Here is a 24,186-nt window from a genome sequence, read left to right as displayed (position 1 = left end):
AAAATGGACTAATACAGTAGAAAATGGAACTAAGTCATGAAAACAAGTAGGAGAGGTCAGTGACTGGCAAATCAATGACTAGCAGTGAAGGGCATTCCAAAGAGAGGAAATGTCATATAAAATAATTGAGATAATCCTTTTATAAAAAAATAGAGATGTTCAATAATCATTTTTATATTAGTCTTCCAAAGGCAATTGACTGTTGCTTTTGGAAAAAAGATTTGATTTAATATAGCTGGAACATGGGCACAATTGAGAAACTAATAGATAATAAAGATTGATGGCTTGGTTGTTGGATTGAAAAGGCTTTTGTATGTTTCACTAAGTAATGTAGACTTTATTCTTTACACAGTATGTAAAATATAAGAGTGTTTTAGGTTTTGGTTATGTATGTCTGTGGCTTTTGGATATTGTTTGTTATTTGTGTTTGTAGCAGCCAAAATTTTTACATTTCTTTTCTTACTGACATGAGGTAATGCTCCAATATCCAAGTTGGAATGCAGTGGCACAATCTTGGCTCACTGCACCCTCAAGCTCCTGGAATCCAAGGATCTTCCTGCCTCAGCCTCCCAAGTAGCTGAGACTACATGAATGCAACATTATGCTCGGCTAATTTTTATATCTTTCGTTTTATTTTATTTTATTTTTGTAGAGACAGGGTCTCAGTGTTTTGCCCAGACCGGTCTTGAATTCCCAGCCTCAACCAGTCCTCTTGTGTTGGCCTCCAAAATTGCTAGGATTACAGGCATGAGCCACTGCACCAGCATGTATTTTTTTGTATTATTGTATTCTATTTCATGTTATAGAAAACTCATTTTAGCAGCTAAAATGTATTAGCATGAGAAAATGTTTATGCTATATTGGATAATAAAGGCACAATAGCTGTAATTCAGACTATTATGATCTGAATCAGAACTAATAAAATAAAATAAAGGAAGACATATATTAGTCTATTAGTCACTAAATACACATACAAACTCTACTCAGAATGTATTATTTAAGCAAAAAAAAAAAAGTGTATCTGAAAGTTTTAAAAGGTGTCTATAAAATTCAGATAATATTTTACGATGAAGGGGTGTTTCTGTTCCATAATAATTTAATACTCATTTTTGAAACATAATGATGGGTTAATATATTACATTTTAAAAAATTTTCTGAGACCCCATTCTATGTCCTGTGTATTCAACATGCAGAATTATACATTAATTCCCATATACAACCACATTTCCATAAACACACCTAAAAGATGAGAATCTAGGGAGAGATAGAAATAAACAAAACCTAGGACGTTAAGTACAAATATAGAATCACCCTTACATGGGTTATCTTTGCGAGATATAAAATTTATATATGTAGAATATGGTTATAATTAGAATTTAGTAATTATATTAAGACATGATATGGACTTCTACATATCAAAATCTACTACTGATGAAATAGCTTGTCTTATAATTCCTGTACAGAAAAAAGATACATAGGCTGCCTATTTAATCTAATGTGAGAAGATTTCTAAAAATGTATTCCTCCTCAAGTATCTTATAGTCTATCCTCAGACTAGATTTCATCATGATGTCCCACCCTTCCAATTCAGAATATTGTCTTCAATACTCTGAACACTGAATTAATAAATATGACATAGAGTCTGCTCTTTAGCATCTTACCAAATAGTGCACAGAACCTGAGGGAGAAAGGAGGGCTGGTGATAAGTTATACAGACAACCCTACTTTCCAACTCAGACTCTTGCAAGTAATTTTAACATTCAATAGATATCCAGGGTGGTCAAAGATTGTGGTATGAATCAAAATTTTTAATGACTGACATTGCTCTAATTTGATTAATGGCAGCAAGAACATGTGTATGGATTGGACTTTTGTCATTTGCACACACAGTCAGTTTTGGCCTTTTGTGTATTACAGAACTCTGTTGCTGTGACTCTGTCTAGAATATGTCATAAAGTTAATTAAATCAAAGTGGATTGTAGAGATATCTTGCATATCTAAAAATAGTTTTGTCTAATAATAACACACTATCTATCTTCCCTAGCTGTATCCTCATTTTGGTGAGTGTGATAGGTATGGTAGCCAGTGGCTCGGTAAAGCTACAGCACTGGTCATGATGGCAAGCATCCAGAGAAGATAGATGATTTAGTGCATTCATTTAGTTCACATTGCTGGAAAATATCCAGACTATGTGATTCCTAAGTTGTGTGTTCCTTGAGGCAAGAGTCATACATTTTTAATCTTTGCATGACCTAGCACATGTAATATATAGAAGACACTTCTTAAAAGGAAACAAGAGAGGAACAGTAATATCATCTACAAATATGAGCATGCTATTTATTTTATACAACATAGCTAGTTTCAGTGTATTAATGTAATATTATCATCGTAAATAATAAATGCAGCTTTGTAATGCAATTTAGGCTTACAAAATACCAGTTAGGTGCTAAAGGTGATTTTTTCTTTATTACTGGCAATACCAGCTCTGGGCAAAATTTGGTAAGTATGGTGATTCTTTTATTTAGTTAAACTTAACTTTGACTAACTTCTTGAGATTTGAAATATTTTCAAATCTCAAGAAGTTAGTCAAAGTTAAGTTTAACTAAATAAAAGAATCTCACGTCTTTGGCCATGTTATGTTGAGTTGTTAGAATCTGGGCTTTTCTCAGGTTATGCTTTGATGTCTTTAATATTTTTTTAACCTTATTACTATCGAGAGTTGCAATGTTAATATAGTACTTTGACTCTCCAATAGTGAAGGCAGTGACTCAGAAGCAACATTTTGATAATTGCACATTATGGAGAGAGGATATGTTTTATCTCAGTTTTCATGCTATTGATGTTTCCCATAAACAGTTGCAAACAGACAAGAACAATAAAGGTGACCAAAATAACCAAAAACAAAACAAAAAAAAAAAAGAAATATATTTAAGTATACAAAGTGAAATACGCAAAACATTAGGTATTACTTCTCAAAGTAACATTTCTGAGTTCACGTACAAAATGTGTACTTACAGTTTTTCATAAGTCCTCTGAGAGATCTGGACTGGGAATGTAGAAGCCATAAGTAAGTATTTAAGTGACAATTAGCATTCAATATAATTCCCATGGTTCCAAGAGTCTCACTACACACTTGTGCTATTTTCATCCCCTGTTGATTTACTTGGTCTCCTTTCTATTTTTGCCATTATTGATTTCATGGTTCACACATAGAATTTGTTAGATGTTATTATTTGAGAAGGTTCAGGGAAATGTTGCCTTTGCTCATGAAATAGAAACAAACAAATTTTTCCCTTTAGCTTCCTGGAAAGAAGTCATGTAACAGAACATGCACAGAACAAAAATTCAGTGGTGTGTTTTTTTATTTACTTGATATTTTATTATATATGATAACTTTGTTAACCAGCCTGTTTTTTGTTTCTTTGTTTGTCTTGCTGAATTTCACATTCTTAAAATGTCTTAGGAATTGGAAACAACTGAACACTCTGTTGAGATTTGTGACTGTCATCCTTCTGGTTTTAATTACTCATAGATCTTGCAAAAGTAGCAGAGATGCATCTATTATAACCATCAGTTAGGATGGTCATTAAGCACTTTCTGCATTCAAGATTGCTGTGCCAGATGGTACTTGAGGAACAATTGACAATGCACTCCAAATTGCCGAGCATTTGTTGTGTGCAATTTTAACTTAGGGCTTGTATAAGAATAAAATAAAGCAAAGGTACCTATGAGAGTAAAATTTCTAGTGGTGGATGTCTATTCTTAGACTTTTATTTACATATAAGAACAAATTAGTCACTATATTGGGAATTTATTTTGTCTAATAACACATATTTTTGTATAAAGACCAATAGTTAGATTATTAAAATGTACTTTTCTTTGTACTATTATGTTTTAAGATTTTTCTTGAGGTGATCTTTCATAGTTTAAAAAAGAGCTTCTTTTGGAGCAAGATGAGTTTAACTTGTATTGTAATAACAAAGTACCTATGATAGTTTTTCTCATAGTAAATAATAAATACTTAATGATACATAATTGTAAATGAGTTTTGTTTTCCCTTTAAAACATTACTTGTCTTATAACTATCTCTGTTCCCAGAATATGCAGAATCTATGAATGTATTCAAAATAGTGAAATGGATCTGATTGACTCAAGCTCTGATTTTTCACCTGGCCACGCAGCCTTCAGTCCTATCACTCTTAATTCAAAGAAATGGTTAATTCTCAACATTGTCTTGTTTATTTTATCTGCTCATTTGTGATGTCCAATCAGTATCTTCACTTTGAGATAAGCAGCCCCCACAAGGCTTAGTCACATTTCATCTTCTCCAGTTTGGTCTACTTAAAGTCTCCAAGTTATATTTTGCTTTTCAAATATCCTACACATTGATTAAATCCCATATGAAGCTTAATCTTTTCACTGACAGCTTCTGAATCCCCAGTTCAACTGAATTTTTGTTCAAATGTATTTATTTCTTTCATAACACTTTTGAGGCAACATGCGTTAAAAACACAGTGAAATGAAAATAATTGAAAAATTTTACCAACAAAAATATAAGAGCATGAAGAGAAGGAAAGTATATTCTAGTGAATTCAGTGGCTATGTGCTGCCATGACATCTTCCAGTGGCCTGTCTGAATTGCACCTGCACCCTTCTTTCAGAAACTTCCTTCTCTAATCCAAGCTCTGATCATAGGCAGAGAAGTACCATTCTCTTTCATGGTGCATCCATTCTGGCCTCAGATGTTGGTGTGAAAGGAAACATATGCCACCAAACCTGGGAGCTTTCCCCAGTATTTTTTCTCCCTCTCTCTCTCTTAGACTTGAGTCTATCTTTCTCTTTTCTTATGAATTAGGGAACATGAGAACCCAGAACAAACAGAGGCCTCTTTTTGACCTCATAGAAAAGACAATCTGAAGGACAGTCAGAGGAAGAAGATGAGTAGAAGCAGGGCTAATGTGCAGCTCCCACTTGGATGGGAAGAACAGTGTGTGGAGATTCACATCATGAACTTTTGCTAAAAGAGCCAAGATAGGAACATACCAGGAAAACTGAAAGTTCACAGATCCTTTGAAAGAAGCAGTACACCATGGCAAATTCTGTGAGACGAGTGAAAAACTGAGTTTCCCAAGTATGAGGTAGGGAATCCTGCCTCTGAACACATATCCCTACTGAGAAATCTGAAAATCCACATCACAAGAGAAAGATTTAACCTAGAGCTGAAATGGGTTTAGGAAGCTGTGCAAAATTTAAAAAAAAAAAAAAAAAAAAAAAAAAAAAAGTAGAAGCAGCAGCAGGAAGAGCCTTGTAGGCACTCTCAGTCTCTAGCTTAAGTCCAGGGAAGCCATCCCTGACTGTACCTCACAAGGGCCCTCAGAGAAGGCAGCCAGTGGAATTAGGAAAAAGTTATAGGATGAAAGTAGCTTCAGAGTGAAATTTTTAACACAAATTTTATTGAGCAGAATTCGTGGGATGAACGGGAACTACCACAGTTAAGAGCACAGGAGTTGCCCCTGACAGCGTGGGCAGACCGCCAGGAGTGAGGCCTGAAACCTGTGCTTGCTTTCTCAGGAGGGAAGCTTGCAGCCTAGGACAAAGTCTTAGTGGGGCACTACAGGAGGGAGACAGGCCTTGCCAACTGCATGGGAGCTGGGTGAGGCTTTCCACTATGGCTATCCCCCACTACCCTGGAGAACTATATAACATAGCAGAGGCAGTCATAATCCCCTCATAGAGTTAATATTTTGGAGTGAGAAGACAGGCCATATGCACAAAATACTACATGATAATTGTTATTAAGAAAAATCAAGTAATGGAGTGGGATAAAAATGCTGAGAATTTAGATGGAGATGAGGTCGGGGAGGTACCAGGATGTCAGGTCATATAGCTAAGAACAGTGGCTTATTTTGAGGGAGATAGTAACTGACTTCTTTGAAGGTTTTAAGAAAAGTGATGTATTCTGAATTTAATTTCAAAATTCTGAATTTAATTTCAAAATAATTACTATGTGATTAAAATAGAATAAAGGGAGTAGGGGTGGAATCAGATAACTGGTTAGGAGTCAACTGTAATAACCCAAGTAGGAAATAAGGAAAAGTCAGACCTGTGTAGGTGTCGTGGAGCTGATGAGCGGTGATTAGAATCTAGATGTTTTGAAATAAAGCTGATAAGATTTACTGATATATCAAGCATCAGACATGAGAAGAAAAGAGGCATCGTACATGATTGCAAGATTTTGAACTAGGGCAATGGAATTGGAATTAACTGAGATAAAGATACAAAGAAATAAGGTTAAAGGAAGAGAATGGAAATCCAGAGTTAGATTTAGACAAGTTAGCACTGAAATGCTCGTTATTACCTAAGTCTAGATTTCAATTAGGCAACTGCATATCTGAGTCAGAAGTTCAAAATACAGGTACTAGACAGAGTCATACATTTGGGGATTATTATATAGATGACATTTCATGCCATAAAAAAAGACATGATAAAATTTCAGAGGAGTTTCTGTAAATAGAGACAAGAGCCAAGGGCTGAGCCCCAAATACTGCAATATGTAGACCAAAGGAAGCTGAGAAGGAGCAGCAGTGAAATACGAAAGAAAAACTGGGAGACTAAGATGTCCTGAAAATTGAGCGAGGTGGTAAAGGAAGGTATCACACCTGCATCGGGTACGGCTGTTTGAACAGGAAGGTACAATGACTGCATTAGGTGCTGCTGATAGAAAAATAAGATGAAGACTGATAATTCACTATTCATTATAGAAACATGGCAGGCATTGATGTCCTGCTAAGGTTGTTATCAGTAGAATAGTCAGTTCCAGAAAGAAAGAGCTATAGCCAATTATAGTTTGCTATAAAGAATACCAAATAAATGGGGAAGCCTGTGGAGGAAAATGTGTGCGTGTGTGTGCATACATATACATATATATATATATATGTTATATATATATAACATCTCTCTCTCTCGTTACATTCATAATTATATGTATATAAACATATATAACCCTCTCTACATATAAAGTTATATAGAGAGAGTTTTACAGAGTTACATATAGAGATATATCTCTCTATATATTTAGTTATATATATGTAAATATATATATTCTTCTCTATATATAGAGAGAGAAAAAATAAGTTTGTATATTTATATTTGTCTGTTTTGAGATAAGAGAAATATGACTATTTGAGGGATGAGAATAATTATCATATAAATAGACAATGGTTAAGGATGAAGAAGATCATCACTTGTGCAAATGTCCTTGCACAGCCAAAACAAGATAGTATGTATTGCCAAATTGAGTGCAATTTAGTGAGCGATAGAAACTGTAAATGCATACATCTGAGTCACTATTTGACCAGAAAAATGGGAGAAAAAATACATATCTGAAATTAATCTATAAGTTATTTGAATGAGTTCCATTTATAACCATCAGAGATATTTCACAGCTGTTTGTTTCCTTGTATTATTTTTGTCAAATTTGATGTTGGTGTTATGCTCAATTCATAACATCAATTAGAAACCTTCAAACATTGTTTTTGCTTTTGAGGACACATTTTCATATTTTGGTATTTATGCAGAATTGTTGTCCCTGAATTTCAAACTCAGCATGACTCCCATGGTTACTTTTGGCAAAAGAAACATTGAATACGTAACTAAAGTTACTAATTAGCTGACCTTAAAATAGAAGATTATCCTGGATTATGAAGTAGATGCCAATGTAATTACTCAAGTCCTGAAAGGAAGACATCAGTCAGATGTGGCAGAAAGGGAAATAAGAGATATTTTAAGTATCAAAATGACACACTGTTACTTGCTTAAAAATGGAGTGACCATGTGGAAAACTTGCAAAGGGAATAAATTTGACTAATAACTAGTGACTGTAGAAAAGGAACCCAAAGCACAAATAAGAGACTATTCCTAGCTGACATCTTGATTCTAGTATTTTTTTCTTCCTAAATTTTATTTTAGTTTCAGGGACAGGTGTGCAGGTTTGTTACACAGGTAAATTGTGTGCCAAAGGGGCTTGGTGTACAGATTATTTCATCACCTTGATAATAATAACATAGTACACAGTAGGCAGCTTTCTGATTTTCACCCTTCTCCTGATGGCAGCAGTGGGCCGTCTGGAGTGGCCAGTGTCAGCATGCCAGAGGCAGCAGGAAGTCCTGGCTGGGGCTGCACACTCAGTGGAACTGACAGAAGTCAAGGACAAATGGGAGCTCCGCCCCATCTGAGTTGGAGTGGGAGCTCCCCATGCGCCACCGCAGCTGCCCAAAACATGGCGGCTGACCTGGGCCTCCCAATCCACAGAGCAAGCAGGAGCTCCACCCTCCCAGGCACAGCTGCAGCTGCCTAAACTGGGGTTGTGGACCCAGGAATCCCTGCACTCTTAGGGGTCCGGGAAGGCACCCCCTTGCCCTTGCAGACTGGAGGCGCCTGCTTCCTGGCCTCTCCCTGCTCCTAGTGCATGCCCTGGAGCAGGGTTGGGGCTGAGCCCAGGCACTGTCACAGCCTGCCTGGGTGTGCACATGCTCAGGCCCTTCCACTTTGGTTCCGTCCAGACTCTGGGTTCTGTGAAGTCTGGCAGGAAGCTGATGGGGGTGGCTGAGAGTGGCTCAGTGCTGGCCTTCAGGTGCCCCTTGATGTAAGCAACCTAGGTACCCTAGATGGTGACAGGAGACGGCCAGGCTCCTGGGCAGGAGGGCTGGGTCCCTGGTGAGACCCCACCTTCAGGAAAGGACAGGCCTGAAGTCTGAGGGCCAAGCTGCCAGTCTCTCAAACTGGAGTGGGAACTTGTGGTACTTTCCTGTGCTCACCTATGGATGCCTGTGCACCAATTAGTGCATATTTCCTCTCCTCTGAGGTCCATAAATGCCCCAGGCTCAGCCAGAGCAGAGACAATGGGGAAACCAGCTGCAAAACAGAGCTACTGTCTCTTCCCAGAGCTGCGGGTGATAGGATGAACAGTTGCAGAGAGGAGGTATCCTCTCTGCTAGAAGCTGAACACTCACTGAGACACCCTGCTGCTGTAACACAAACAAGGCTAAAACATGCTGATTGCTTACCATGTTGTGGGCAAAGAGAAAAATGGAAGAGCTGTGGCCCTTCTGGAAATCCAGAGCTGGAAACTGCCTAAGCCATGGCTGTGACTGCCTCTTTGGGGCCCCGTGATTCCTGGCACCTCCAAGCCTCCAAGTAGCTAGTGAGGTGTCTTTCCCAAGTAAACACAGATATTGTCTTATCCCCAGATATAATGCACTTCCAGATGACTTCATTTGTACAATAATAAATCATTACTCTCTACACAGTTGATTACCATAAAAGAGAATATTCACTCAGCCTGCAGTAAAGTGCCTTCAATAAGGATTGGAAAAATAACATTCATTCCAGTTTTGGAATGATAGAAATGTAAAATTCAATAACTGTCATAAAGTCCTGTCTTATATATGAATTAATAAACAGAAAAAGTAGTTCTGTAGGGTTATTGAAAAGAAAAAACATAAATATTGAGGAGAGCAAAAAAGGAAGAGGGAGAGAACACTACATTTCTTTGGACTGTTCAAGTTTATGTTAAACTACATTTCTAAAACTTAACATAGTATTCCACAAAATATTCCATTTCCTCATGTGACTTGGAAAGGAGAGGAATACCATGCCTAAGGAGACAATGCACTTCTGTACAGAGAGAAATATCTATAGAAACTGTTCAGTAACAATGACAAGTGAAGTAGAGGTATATAGATGAGGGATCAAATATTAATTACATCCAAGAATGGAAAAGGACTTCAGTCAAGTCATTGAGCATAGAAGGGTTCCATAGGGTATAGTTGGGAGAGTTCAAAACGATGTAAACAGTGGGAGTTCATTAAGGAAAGCTCTCAGAACAGTATTGAAGTTAGGTGCTGGATTAGACAGATAGAGATATTGAAATATTGCAAGGTGAATAATAAATGAAGGCATTCTTCTAGGGCATGAGCTAATGAGTGGTCTCCATAGTATGGAGTGGGGAGATCTGATAGGAAGGTTTTTGCCTGCCAACACAGGCAGATATGTTAGAAGGGGCAAGTCTATAAAGGATGGTGCTTCAGATTTCAGAGCCCCAGTAAACAGATCATAGCTTGAAAGTACATTCTTTTTCACTGGTTGAGTGTCTTTGGAAAGGTAATGAATCTTTCTTATTTATAACTATAAACCTGTAAAATGAGAATAATAATAAGATATTTTTCTTAGCTTTATTGTGAGAGTAAAAAAGATATGCAATCTGCCAAGCAATGACATACTAAGAATCAAAACAATTATTGCAAGATAAGTCTGTAAAAATACCGCAACATTTTGGTGCTTGTGAAAAAAAAGAAAACAGAAAGTTAATATGAAATATAATAAATGGATTTTGAATATGTACATTTTAAATACTATTTATATGTTCTACACTGAGAAGTCCAAATATGTCATACACGGAAGTTTTTGTACGATTATAACTTTGCTATGTTAGAATGTAATAATTATAAATATATTTGGGATGTTTTAGCTATAGGTTAATTACAAAGAAAACAATTTTCTATGGCTATAATTATTTATCTCTTTAATTGTTAAGAAAAAAATGAGAAACTTTTTCTCTATTTAGAGTGGTAATTAATGTATCACTCAAACAATGGCACTTAAGATATCATGTGCACTCACAGTTCCACAGGCTTAACAAGAAGAATGACTGAGAGGCATCAGGAAACTTATATGGCAGAAGGGGATGAAGAAGCAAGGACTTTCTTAACATGGTGGCAGGAGACAGAGAGAGTGAGCAAAGGGGAAGTGCCAAACACTTTTAAACCATCAGATCTCCTGAGCACTCACTATCTCAAGAACAGCAAGGGGGAAATAAACCTCCACGATCCAATCACTCCCCCCAGGTCCCTCCTCCAATTTGACATGAGATTTGTGTGGGGACATAAATCATATGCTAAACACAATCAGCAAGTACTAATTGATGTATTCAGGGACTAAAATTGAAATATTTATGCAAATAGCCATCCTATCTACAGAATCTTAAATGTCGGTTTATAATGACTTGATTGAGATGAAAGTAAAATGCATTATGTTCTGAATTGGGGCTTCCAAGTTATTCAAGTAGTCACACTCTTACCACCACCCCGTATTCCTTAGCACCTTCCACTTTCATTAGAATTATAGCCATGATTATCATCAAGTTTTACAGGAGAAAATTAATTTGTTTTGTTTTAAAGTAGATGGACGGCAGAGGAAATAAGTACAGGATTTGGTGAAGAGAGCACCTCAAGTATTTTTTATCTTTTTCTCTTTTTTAAATCCAACTTATCTACATCTCGCAAGACAAGCAGCTTCTGACTCCAGCAGGTCAATGAGCTAGACATAGAGTGTGTGAGTAGGCTTCAAAGTGTGCTGGAATTTAGTAAGGTCAGCAAGCTCAGGCATTTTTCTCCTTTTCAGTATGAATACAATGTAACAGTTAAAGGCCCAGAATATCAGAAAGTATATTTATTGTTTCAATTGTGCCCTTAAAGATAAAATATCTTTAGTGTCTCTGGTCTCCTGTTATATGGAGCAGAGAAGATGCTCAAGAAGTTGGCTTCCTCCTCCCTGGTTCTGTACCTAGGAGACGACATGAAGGCTTGGGAGGAGAGAGTCCTCCTTGTATCTGGACAGGCACTGGCAACCTGCCTGCTGGAACAAAGTTGGTCATAGATTATTTTCTATTGTTCAAGCTGCCACGAAACACAATGCAAGGCATTCAACATCAGAACTTCATTTCCAAAGAACAAGTGAACTAAAATAAAACACAATATAAAAGTGTAAATAAATGCATATAAATCGGTTTTCTCCAGTCTGCAGCTGAGTCTTGAGGGAGTCCTGATTAATATTATCCCTGTGTTTCCCACCTTGGTTTGGAATAAGTTGAGACTGGCAGAGGGGTGTAAACTGGGACCAAATCCATCACTGAAAGTGCTGATTTTAGAAGATGAGAGCTAGACGTGCAACACAAATAGGCCTAATGATGAACCCCCAAATTAGATGAACTGCCCTACACAAATGTAGGAACCACTGGTCAACGACTATGCTGCCCATGAGAAGGTCTAGCCCCATTAAACTTAGTGTTGACTAGAATGGGTCTTTCATACATGTACCAAATTTCTAAAAGAAAAGAGGAGAGCGAGAGCTGAGTTGTACGTGCCCAGCTAGTTCCAATATTCAGTGATCAGATTACTCATTCCACATGTATAATGCAAGAATAATGAGTGGGGCAATGGGTTAAGAGGGTTTAGAGAAAATTCATCCTAGGAATGTGGAAGACTTACTCTACCATAACCCCCTGCACTCCAGCCCTAACATTTAGCAATTCACACGTGCTTAAAATAATTAAGAATATATTTAATACTAAAATCACAGTTCTTATAAAACCATATTGAAAAACATATAATTAATTTGAATATTTGGTAGGACATTACAACTAGGATAGTATCTATATTTTTTACTGGATTCAAATGTAACAGTTTAAAACTATATCCCTTTCTTGTCTGACACTTTTCCTTCTAGAACTCCTATTCCTCCTAGGCCCTCCCATAACAGCTTTCTGATTTCTGAGGGGGTAAGGGGCCAGGGAGGCTTCACATTTGCTTTAAAGAATAGAGGAGTTGGGCGCCTGTCAGAGATTGGGGCCTCTACAGTGCATATCTTCTTTATTCAGATGAGTTACTCAGAACGAACTCCTTCCAGAGGGTTTTTTTCCATTAAGACAAATATATACAACTGAAAATAGTAACCCAGTTCTAGCTCAAGCCATCTTATACAAACAAAAATAGTCATTGATGTTAATTATTACTGCAGCTCAATCATAACAATATAGAACATCTACATTCAGAACATCGTTCATCAGGGCACAAGTGGCAGATAAGAGAAGGAGCGGTTGGTACTATCTATTTTTGCCTTCACATTCACTACACCTGCTCAATATTTTTAAAATATTTTTCTCATTTTACTGAACACACAATAAATATATAATTGTCTGTGCAGATAAGACAAAGTATGTCTTCTGTAAGTTAAATTATTTCACTCTAAACATCACCAAAAGTATACTTCTACCATAAAATATTTAATAAATTATTCAATTCTTTTAGTAGGAATAAGCTGTATGGATCAAAAGTTTGGAAAAGAGAGAATCTTGGTTCAAATCCATATTTCCCTCTTAAAATGTAGTGTTGTGTTGTATCTCTGGAGTCTTAGAAACTCATTTTTATAATAAATATTTTATTTTAGAAGCATTTTAGATTTATAGAAATGTTATGATAGCACAGAGAATTCTTATATACCTTGTGCCCACTTTCCTCTATTGTTAACATCTTACAATAGCATAGAATATTTGTCACAACTGATAAACCAGTATCAGTAGATTGTCAAAGTCCATATTTAATTCAGGTTTCCTTATTTTTAACTTAATGTTCTTTTTTTCCGTTCCATGAACCCATCCAGGAGAGCACATCACATTTACTCAACATGTCTCTGTAGGCTCCTCCAGATTGTGACCACTTCTCAGAATTTCTATGACATTGTAATACAACTAGATTCTTTTGTCACAGTCTACATTTTGGGATTCCCCTATCTCCTAAAGGACTTTTACAATTTCCATATATTATAACTCAACTCCATATGCTGTAAAGTTTTATGAGTTTGAAAAACTTTTGTTGATATAAATAATTTTACGTATTTGTGGGGTACACATGATATTTTGTTGAATGGACACACTGTTAATAATCAAGTTAGGGCATTTGGGGTGTCTATCACCTTGAGTATTATTTCTGTGTTGAAAACATTTCAAATCATCTCTTCTAGCTATTTTGAACTAAAATATACATTGTCATTAGTGAAAACTATAAGTTTGTTGTCTTAATTTTCATCCACTTATTGAAGGACATTTTTTAACTGCTTCCAATTCTTGGTAATTAAGAATATGGCTGCTATGAACATTCTTATATAAGTTTTGTGTGGACATATGATTTTAAATCAATTGTATTAATATAGAGGATCATGAATAATGTATCTTATAGAACTATGTTTTCCTGTTGCTTCGCATCCTCACCAGCAATTGATATTGTGAAGTTTATTTTTGCATTTTATCACACTTAATGTTTAGTGACTAACTCATTGTTGTTTGAAATTGTGCTTCCTAGAAGCTAAATTATGTTGAATATCTTTTCATATGCTTATTTGCTTTTGTTTGCTCAGGTCTTTGGTGCATTTAAAAAATATATACTGTTGCATTTAAGAGTCCATTGTATATTGTGGATATAAATCCTTTATATGGCATGTTATTTCCAGATGTTCAAATGTTTCTTCTGGTGGCAACTTGTCTTTTAATTCTCTTAACAGTGTTTTTCATAGAGCAAATGTTTTAAATTTTAATATAGTACAAATTATTGATTTTTTTGTGAATTGTGATTTTGTTACTGTGCCCAAAAACCCATCACCAAACCTAGGGTTGCATAGACTTTCTTGTTTGCTTAATTTTAGATATTGTTTAAATTTGTATTTTATAAAGGGCATTTATCTAAAGGAAAGGAAATCAATTTATCAAAGAGACATCTGTGCCCTCATGTTTCATGCATTACTATTTACAATAGCAAGATATGAAATCAACCTAGGTGACCAACAACATATGAATGAATGAAAAAAAAAGGAGCATATATACACAATGGAATACTATTTAATTACAAAAAAGAATGAAATCCTGTAATTCATGGCAACATGAATGAAACTGAAGGATATGATGTTAAGTGAAATAAGCCAGGAAAAGAAAGCCAAACACTACATGTTCTCACTCATTTGTGGAAGCAAACAGAAGTTGATCTCATAGAAGTAAAAAGTAGAGCAGAGTATACTAAAGGCTGGGAAGTGTAGGGAGAAGAGAGGAATAGGGAGAGATTGGTTAAAGGATACAAAATTACAGCTAGGAGTAGGAATAGGAAAAGTAAGTTCTAGTATTCTATACCACTGAAGGATAACTATAGTTAACAATAATAAATATTTCCAAATAGCTAGAATGAGGATACTGGATGTTATCAAAACAAAAGAAATGATAAATGCTTGAGATGATGGATATTCTAATCACAACTAATCTGATCACTGTTCTTATATGTATTGAAACATCACTATGTGTTCCGTATATATGTATAATTATGTCAGTTTTAAAATTCTAAAATATAAAAGAAAAAAATAAAAACTATGATCCATATCAAGAATTTTTATGTAAGATATGAAATGTGTGCCTATGTTATTACTATTTTTTTGCATATGATGTCCAAGCATTCTGGCATCATTTATTGAACAAATATTACAAATATAGATATGTGCACAGGTTAGTATACACACATGTCTTATTCTTTCTACTGGTAGTCTAAAAGTAATGACACTTGAGTAGCAATAACTTCCTTTCTGCCTTTGTCAAAAATCAGTTGACCATATTTTTGTGGATCAACTTTTGAGTTTTCCATTGTGTTCTATTTATTTATGTCAATTATTTCCTCCATACAATAATATCTTGATTATTGTAGCATCATATTAGTCCTTAGAATAGAGTAGTTTGAGTCCTGTAACTTTTTTTATAATTTCTGTGTTATATTAAATCCTTTCCCCTTTCATAAAAAATTTTAGTACTTGTTAATCAACATCTGCAAAATAACTTGCTGGCATTTTCATTTGGACTGTATTGAATCTGTAGATCAAAATGAGAGGAATTAACATCTTTAATAATATTGAATCATCTAATTCATAAATATGGAATCCCTCCACTCATTTAGTTCTTTGAATTTTTCTCTGTTTATATCTTTTCTCATATATATCCTCTATGTGCTTTGTTAGATTTATATCTATGAGGTATAAAAAGAGGTAAAAAGATAATTTTCTACCTCTGAGATTTTCTATGAAAATAATTTATTATATCTAAGCACCTAATAATATGATCAACACAAAATAATTTATTTAAATATATCATTCCTTTTTTAACTTTTTAAGTAACAGCCACTTAACACAAATACCATAGGTGCTTCATTCTAGAAGAGGAAACTAATTATTGACTTTTTAAAATTTATAATGGTCAACCAATCGGATACAGGATACTCTATGCATTTTTATTTTATTAACTATTATATTTAAGATCATGCATTTTTATTTTATTAACTACTATAAGACACAGATAATAATAAATTTAAAAATCCTTGACTTTTTTTTAGTGAATGAAATTTGAATTGACAAAAATTGCTATGTTTATCATGTACACTATGATGTCTTGAAATACACTTATATTTTAAATGATTATATTGAGCTAATTCATATTTGTAATCATTATCATTGCTGACTACCCATATCAAACTGATCAAATGCAGCCACCACTTGCTTTTTCATTAACAAAAATAAATAATGAAGTCTATTTTTAATTAAAATATTTTGAAAGGCAGTAATTTCCTTTCAGAAGCTGTAATACCAGTTTATTTCAGTGGTACATACACACGCACACACACAAACATACAATCACTTGCTGTGATTTTTCTACTATAATTGTGTTAAACTTTAATTGTTTCTTTGTTGCTGTAGATTATCTCTGGCTCTGATTTCCAGATAATAAAAGTAAAATAATTTGACATGATGCTCAGTTATATATGACCAGCTATTTTAATAAAAGAAAAATTGTGTTAACAATAAATTTGCCTCACCTTTTTATACTTCAAATAAAACACGATTGCTGCCCTTAATATTGCAAAGTTTAAAGCTAAAAACAGGAAAATCGCAAAGAAATCTTTTTGCAACATTTCTTGTCTGATATCTTTTTTTTTCTTAATTTTTTATTTTTATTATTATACTTTAAGTTCTAGGGTACATGTGCATAACGTGCAGGTTTGTTACATATGTATACTTGTGCCATGTTGGTGTGCTGCACCCATCAACTCGTCAGCACCCATCAATTCGTCATTTATATCAGGTATAACTCCCACTGCAATCCCTCCACCCTCCCCCCTATCATGGGCCATCCCACCATGATAGGCCCCGGTGTGTGATGTTCCCCTTTCCCAGTCCAAGTGATCCCATTGTTCAGTTCCCACCTATGAGTGAGAACATGCGGTGTTTGGCTTTCTGTTCTTGTGATAGTTTGCTAAGAATGATGGTTTCCAGCTGCATCCATGTCCCTAAAAAGGATGCAAACTCATCCTTTTTTATGGCTGCATAGTATTCCATGGTGTATATGTGCCACATTTTCTTAATCCAGTCTGTCACAGATGGACACTTGGGTTGATTCCAAGTCTTTGCTATTGTGAATAGTGCCATAATAAACATATGTGTGCATGTGTCTTTATAGCAGCATGATTTATAATCCTTTGGGTATATACCCAGTAGTGGGATGGCTGGGTCATATGGTACATCTAGTTCTAGATCCTTGAGGAATTGCCATACTCTTTTCCATAATGGTTGAACTAGTTTACAATCCCACCAACAGTGTAATAGTGTTCCTATTTCCCCACATCCTCTCTAGCACCTGTTGTTTCCTGACTTTTTAATGATTGCCATTCTAACTGGTGTGAGATGGTATCTCATTGTGGTTTTGATTTGCATTTCTCTGATGGCCAGTGATGATGAGCATTTTTTCATGTGTCTGTTGGCTGTATGAATGTCTTCTTTTGAGAAATGTCTGTTCATATCCTTTGCCCACTTTTTGATGGGGTTGTTTGTTTTTTTCTTGTAAATTTGTTTGAGTTCTTTGTAGGATCTGGATATCAGCCCTTTGTCAGATGAGTATATTGCAAAAATTTTCTCCCATTCTGTAGGTTGCCTGTTCACTCTGATGGTAGTTTCTTTTGCTGTGCAGAAACTCTTTAGTTTAATGAGATCCCATTTGTCAATTTTGGCTTTTGTTGCCGTTGCTTTTGGTGTTTTAGACAGGAAGTCCTTGCCCATGCCTATATCCTGAAAGGTACTACCTAGGTTTTGTTCTAGGGTTTTTATGGTATTGGTCTAACATTTAAGTCTCTAATCCATCTTGAATTAATTTTCATATAAGGAGTAAGGAAGGGATCCAGCTTCAGCTTTCTACTTATGGCTAGCCAATTTTCTCAGCACCATTTATTAAATAGGGAATCCTTTCCCCATTTCTTGTTTCTCTCAGGTTTGTCAAAGATCAGATGGCTGTAGATGTGTGGTATTATTTCTGAGGACTCTGTTCTGTTCCATTGGTCTATATCTCTGTTTTGGTACCAGTACCATGCTGTTTTGGTTACTGTAGCCTTGTAGTATAGTTTGAAGTCAGGTAGCGTGGTGCCTCCAGCTTTGTTCTTCTGACTTAGGATTGTCTTGGCAATGCGGGCTCTTTTTTGGTTCCATATGAACTTTAAAGCAGTTTTTTCCAATTCTGTGAAGAAACTCATTGGTAGCTTGATGGGGATGGCATTGAATCTATAAATTACCTTGGGCAGTATGGCCATTTTCACGATATTGATTCTTCTTATCCATGAGCATGGTATGTTCTTCCATTTGTTTGTGTCCTCTTTGATTTCACTGAGCAGTGGTTTGTAGTTCTCCTTGAAGAGGTCCTTTACATCCCTTGTAAGTTGGATTCCTAGGTATTTTATTCTCTTTGAAGCAATTGTGAATGGAAGTTCATTCCTGATTTGGCTCTCTGCTTGTCTGTTACTGGTGTATAAGAATGCTTGTGATTTTTGCACATTAATTTTGTATCCTGAGACTTTGCTGAAGTTGCTTATCAGCTTAAGGAGATTTTGGGCTGAGACAATGGGGTGTTCTAAATATACAATCATGTCATCTGCAAACAGGGACAATTTGACTTCTTCTTTTCCTAACTGAATACCCTTGATTTCTTTCTCTTGCCTGATTGCCCTAGCCAGAACTTCCAACACTATGTTGAATAGGAGCTGGTGAGAGAGGACATCTCTGTCTTGTGTCAGTTTTCAAAGGGATTTTTTCCAGTTTTTGCCCATTCAGTATGATATTAGCTGTGGGTTTGTCATAAATAGCTCTTATTTTGAGGTATGTTCCATCAATACCGAACTTATTCAGCGTCTTTAGCATGAAGGGCTGTTGAATTTTGTCAGAAGCCTTTTCTGCATCTATTGAGATAATCACGTGGTTCTTGTCTTTGGTTCTGTTTATATGCTGGATTACGTTTATTGATTTGTGAATGTTGAACCAGCCTTGCATCCCAGGGATGAAGCCCACTTGATCATGGTGGATAAGCTTTTTGATGTGCTGCTGAATCCGGTTTGCCAGTATTTTATTGAGGATTTTTGCATCAATGTTCATCAGGGATATTGGTGTAAAATTCTCTTTTTTTGTTGTGTCTCTGCCAGGCTTTGGTATCAGGATGATGTTGGCCTCATAAAATGAGTTAGGGAGGATTCCCTCTTTTTCTATTGATTGGAATAGTTTCAGAAGGAATGGTACCAGTTCCTCCTTGTACCTCTGGTGGAATTCAGCTGTGAATCCATCTGGTCCTGGACTTTTTTTGGTTGGTAGGCTATTAATTATTGCCTCAATTTCAGAGCCTGCTATTGGTCTATTCAGGGATTCAACTTCTTCCTGCTTTAGTCTTGGGAGAGTGTAAGTGTCCAGGAAATTATCCATTTCTTCTAGATTTTCTAGTTGATTTGCATAGAGGTGTTTATAGTATTCTCTGACGGTAGTTTGTATTTCTGTGGGGTCAGTGGTGATATACCCTTTATCATTTTTTATTGCGTCTATTTGATTCTTCTCTCTTTTCTTCTTTATTAGTCTTGCTAGCGGTCTGTCAATTTTGTTGATCTTTTCAAAAAACCAACTCCTGGATTCATTGATTTTTTGGAGGGTTTTTTGTGTCTCTATCTCCTTCAGTTCTGCTCTGATCTTAGTTATTTCTTGCCTTCTGCTAGCTTTTGAATGTGTTTGCTCTTGCCTCTCTAGTTCTTTTAATTGTGATGTTAGAGTGTCCATTTTAGATCTTTCCAGCTTTCTCTTGTGGGCATTTAGTGCTATAAATTTTCCTCTACACACTGCTTTAAATGTGTCCCAGATATTCTGGTATGTTGTATCTTTGTTCTCATTGGTTTCAAAGAACATCTTTATTTCTGCCTTCATTTCGTTATACACCCAGTAGTCATTCAGGAGCAGGTTGTTCAGTTTCCATGTAGTTGAGCAGTTTTGATTGAGTTTCCGAGTCCTGAGTTCTAGTTTGATTGCACTGTGGTCTGAGGGACAGTTTGTTATAATTTCTGTTCTTTTACATTTGCTGAGGAGTGCTTTACTTTCAATTATGTGGTCAATTTTGGAATAAGTGCAATGTGGTGCTGAGAAGAATGTATATTCTGTTGATTTGGGGTGGAGAGTTCTATAGATGTCTACTAGGTCCGCTTGGTGCAGAGATGAGTTCAATTCCTGGATATCCTTGTGAACTTTCTGTCTCGTTGATCTGTCTAATGTTGACAGTGGAGTGTTGAAGTCTCCCATTATTATTGTATGGGAGTCTAAGTCTCTTTGTAAGTCTCTAAGGACTTGCTTTATGAATCTGGGTGCTCCTGTATTGGGTGCATATATATTTAAGATAGTTAGCTCTTTCTGTTGAATTGATCCCTTTACCATTATGTAATGGCCTTCTTTGTCTCTTTTCATCTTTGATGGTTTAAAGTCTGTTTTATCAGAGACTAGGATTGCAACCCCTGCTTTTTTTTGTTCTCCATTTCCTTGGTAGATCTTCCTCCATCCCTTTATTTTGAGCCTATGTATGTCTCTGCATGTGAGATGGGTCTCCTGAATACAGCAGACTGATGGGTCTTGACTCTTTATCCAGTTTGCCAGTCTGTGTCTTTTAATTGGAGCATTTAGTCCATTTACATTTAGGGTTAATATTGTTATGTGTGAACTTGATCCTGCCATTATGATATTAACTGGTTATTTTGCTCGTTAGTTGATGCAGTTTCTTCCTAGCCTCGATGGTCTTTACATTTTGGCATGTTTTTGCAACGGCTGGTACCGGTTGTTCCTTTCCATGTTTAGGGCTTCCTTCAAGGTCTCTTGTAAGGCAGGCCTGGTGGTGACAAAATCTCTAAGCATTTGCTTATCTGTAAAGGATTTTATTTCTCCTTCACTTATGAAACTTAGTTTGGCTGGATATGAAATTCTGGGTTGAAAATTCTTTTCTTTAAGAATGTTGAATATTGGCCCCCACTCTCTTCTGGCTTGTAGAGTTTCTGCCGAGAGATCTGCTGTTAGTCTGATGGGCTTCCCTTTGTGGGTAACCCGACCTTTCTCTCTGGCTGCCCTTAAGATTTTTTCCTTCATTTCAACTTTGGTGAATCTGGCAATTATGTGTCTTGGAGTTGTTCTTCTCGAGGAGTATCTTTGTGGCGTTCTCTGTATTTCCTGAATTTGAATGTTGGCCTGCCCTACTAGGTTGGGGAAATTCTCCTGGATGATATCCTGAAGAGTGTTTTCCAACTCTCCATTTTCCCCCTCACTTTCAGGCACCCCAATCAGACGTAGATTTGGTCTTTTTACATAATCCCATACTTCTTGCAGACTTTGTTCATTTAATTTTCTTCTTTTTTCTTTCGGTTTCTCTTCTTGCTTCGTTTCATTCATTTGATCCTCAGTCGCTGATACTCTTTCTTCCAGTTGATTGAGTCGGTTACTGAAGCTTGTGCATTTGTCACGTATTTCTCGTGTCATGGTTTTCATCTCTGTCATTTTGTTTATGACCTTCTCTGCATTAATTAGTCTAGCTGTCAATTCTTCCACTCTTTTTTCAAGATTTTTAGTTTCTTTGCACTGGGTACGTAATTTCTCCTTTAGCTCTGAGAAATTTGATGGACTGAAGCCTTCTTCTCTCATCTCGTCAAACTCATTCTCTGACCAGCTTCGATCCATTACTGGCGATGAGCTGCGCTCCTTTGCAGGGGGAGATGCGCTCGTATTTTTTGAATTTCCAGCTTTTCTGCCCTGCTTTTTCCCCATCTTTGTGGTTTTATCTGCCTCTGGTCTTTGATGATGGTGACATACTGATCGGGTTTTGGTATAGGTGTCCTTCCTGTTTGATAGTTTTTCTTCTAACAGTCAGGACTCTCAGCCGCAGGTCTGTTGGAGATTGCTTGAGGTCCACTCCAGACCCTGTTTGCCTGGGTATCAGCAGCAGAGGTTGCAGAAGATAGAATATTGCTGAACAGCAAGTGTACCTGTCTGATTCTTACTTTGGAAGCTTCCTCTCAGAGGTGTACTCCATCCTGTGAGGTGTGGGGTGTCAGACTGCCCCTAGTGGGGGATGTCTCCCAGTTAGGCTACTCAGGGGTCAGGGACCCACTTGAGCAGGCAGTCTGTCCCTTCTCAGATCTCAACCTCCATGTGGGGAGATCCACTGGTCTCTTCAAAGCTGTCAGACAGAGTCATTTGCATCTGCAAAGGTTTCTGCTGCTTTTTTTGTTTTGTTGTTTAGCTGTGCCCTGTCCCCAGAGGTGGAGTCTACAGAGACAGGCAAGTTTCCTTGAGCTGCTGTGAGCTCCACCCAATTCGAGCTTCCCAGCGGCTTTGTTTACCTACTTGAGCCTCAGCAATGGCGGGCGCCCCTCCCCCAGCCTCGCTGCTGCCTTGCGGTTAGATCACAGACTGCTGTGCTAGCAATGAGGGAGTCTCCGTGGCCATGGGACCCTCCCGGCCAGGTGTGGGATACAATCTCCTGGTGTGCCCGTGTGCTCAAATTGCTGTATTGGGGTGGGAGTCACCCGATTTTCCAGGTGTTGTGTGTCTCAGTTCCCCTGGCTAGAGGAAAAGGGACTCCCTTCCCCTTGCACTTCCCAGGTCAGGCGATGCTGTGCCCTGCTTCAGCTCTCGCTGGTTGGGCTGCAGCAGCTGACCAGCACCTGATTGTCTGGCACTCCCTAGTGAGATGACCCCAGTACCTCAGTTGAAAATGCAGAAATCACCGGTCTTCTGTGTTGCTGGCGCTGGGAGTTGGAGACTGGAGCTGTTCCTATTCGGCCATCTTGCTCCACCCCCTCTGATATCTTTTATAAAGCTGAAGTTTTTCTTCTTTTTCCACCTTTATTTGATTTATGAATTAAATAACAAGAAAAACAATACAAATATAAAGCCTATAAATTAGCTAGTATATTCTCCAGGGAAGGTTGAAATATTTTACATTATCACATTTTTCCATAGATCTGCAATTTAGCAAGATAGAATGCAGATGGAATATTGGCAGTGGGCACCATTCAAGAGCCTTTCTATCTATCGCTTAATGTGGCTCTCTCAGGTTTTCATTTTTAGGCCCTATGTTCCTTCCGAACACTTTTGTCCAAGTCTTCTTTGAGCTTTATTGAGCTTTTCACTTCATCTTTGGAACAACTCATCTATTCTTATTTCCTTGATGAAAACTGTTACTGAAGGAAGTTAAACTGCTCATGAAGTAATAACTATAACTGTGGTTTTACTTTTTGATCTCTAAGTTGCACTGAACTATTTAATTTCTTAAGCCTAGGTTGGATAGGTGAATATAAAATTGTTTATCATAATAATAATGACTAAAATTGAGTTCCAAAGAAATAAGATGATATAATTTGTTTCTCAAAACTCATGTCTCAAAAATCTATTGAGTAAAACCTAAAATTTGTAAAAGCTCACAATTAGATGAATGAATTGTTTTGATATACCCAATTTTAAAGACAGCTTATTTTGATATCACTTTTTTTTAACCATTGAATGAGTCCATGAATCTGAAAGTGGTATATATTTCCCTTTACCTCAAAATTGGCATCAAAACCAAAATGGTAAATAAGTAAATATTTCAGGCTGAGGACTAAATATCTTTAGAAAATTAATTTATAAGAAGTAGATGCATCCACAGTAAGAGCTAACATGAAATTTTGCCTTGTGTTTTTTGACTGATTACAGCATATTAGGAGCTAGTACTCTTTTTCCTTTTTACACTGTCCTTATTCATTGAAATAAAGACATTATTCAAGTTATTATATGTATTAATTTAATAAACTACAAGTAAATCACATAATTTAATGAGACTCTTACAATAAGGTAGTATTTACATGATTCCCATATGAGTATTTAGAAAGAATGGAACACTATCAAAAAGAAATCCATCTTACAGGTACAGCAGTTGCTTGGTAATGAACCAACAAAGCC

Source organism: Rhinopithecus roxellana, chromosome 6 (assembly GCF_007565055.1).
Source record: "Rhinopithecus roxellana isolate Shanxi Qingling chromosome 6, ASM756505v1, whole genome shotgun sequence".
Lineage (NCBI taxonomy): Eukaryota > Metazoa > Chordata > Mammalia > Primates > Cercopithecidae > Rhinopithecus > Rhinopithecus roxellana.
The sequence above is the reverse complement of the archived record's forward strand: the minus strand, read 5'-3'. Positions refer to the sequence as shown.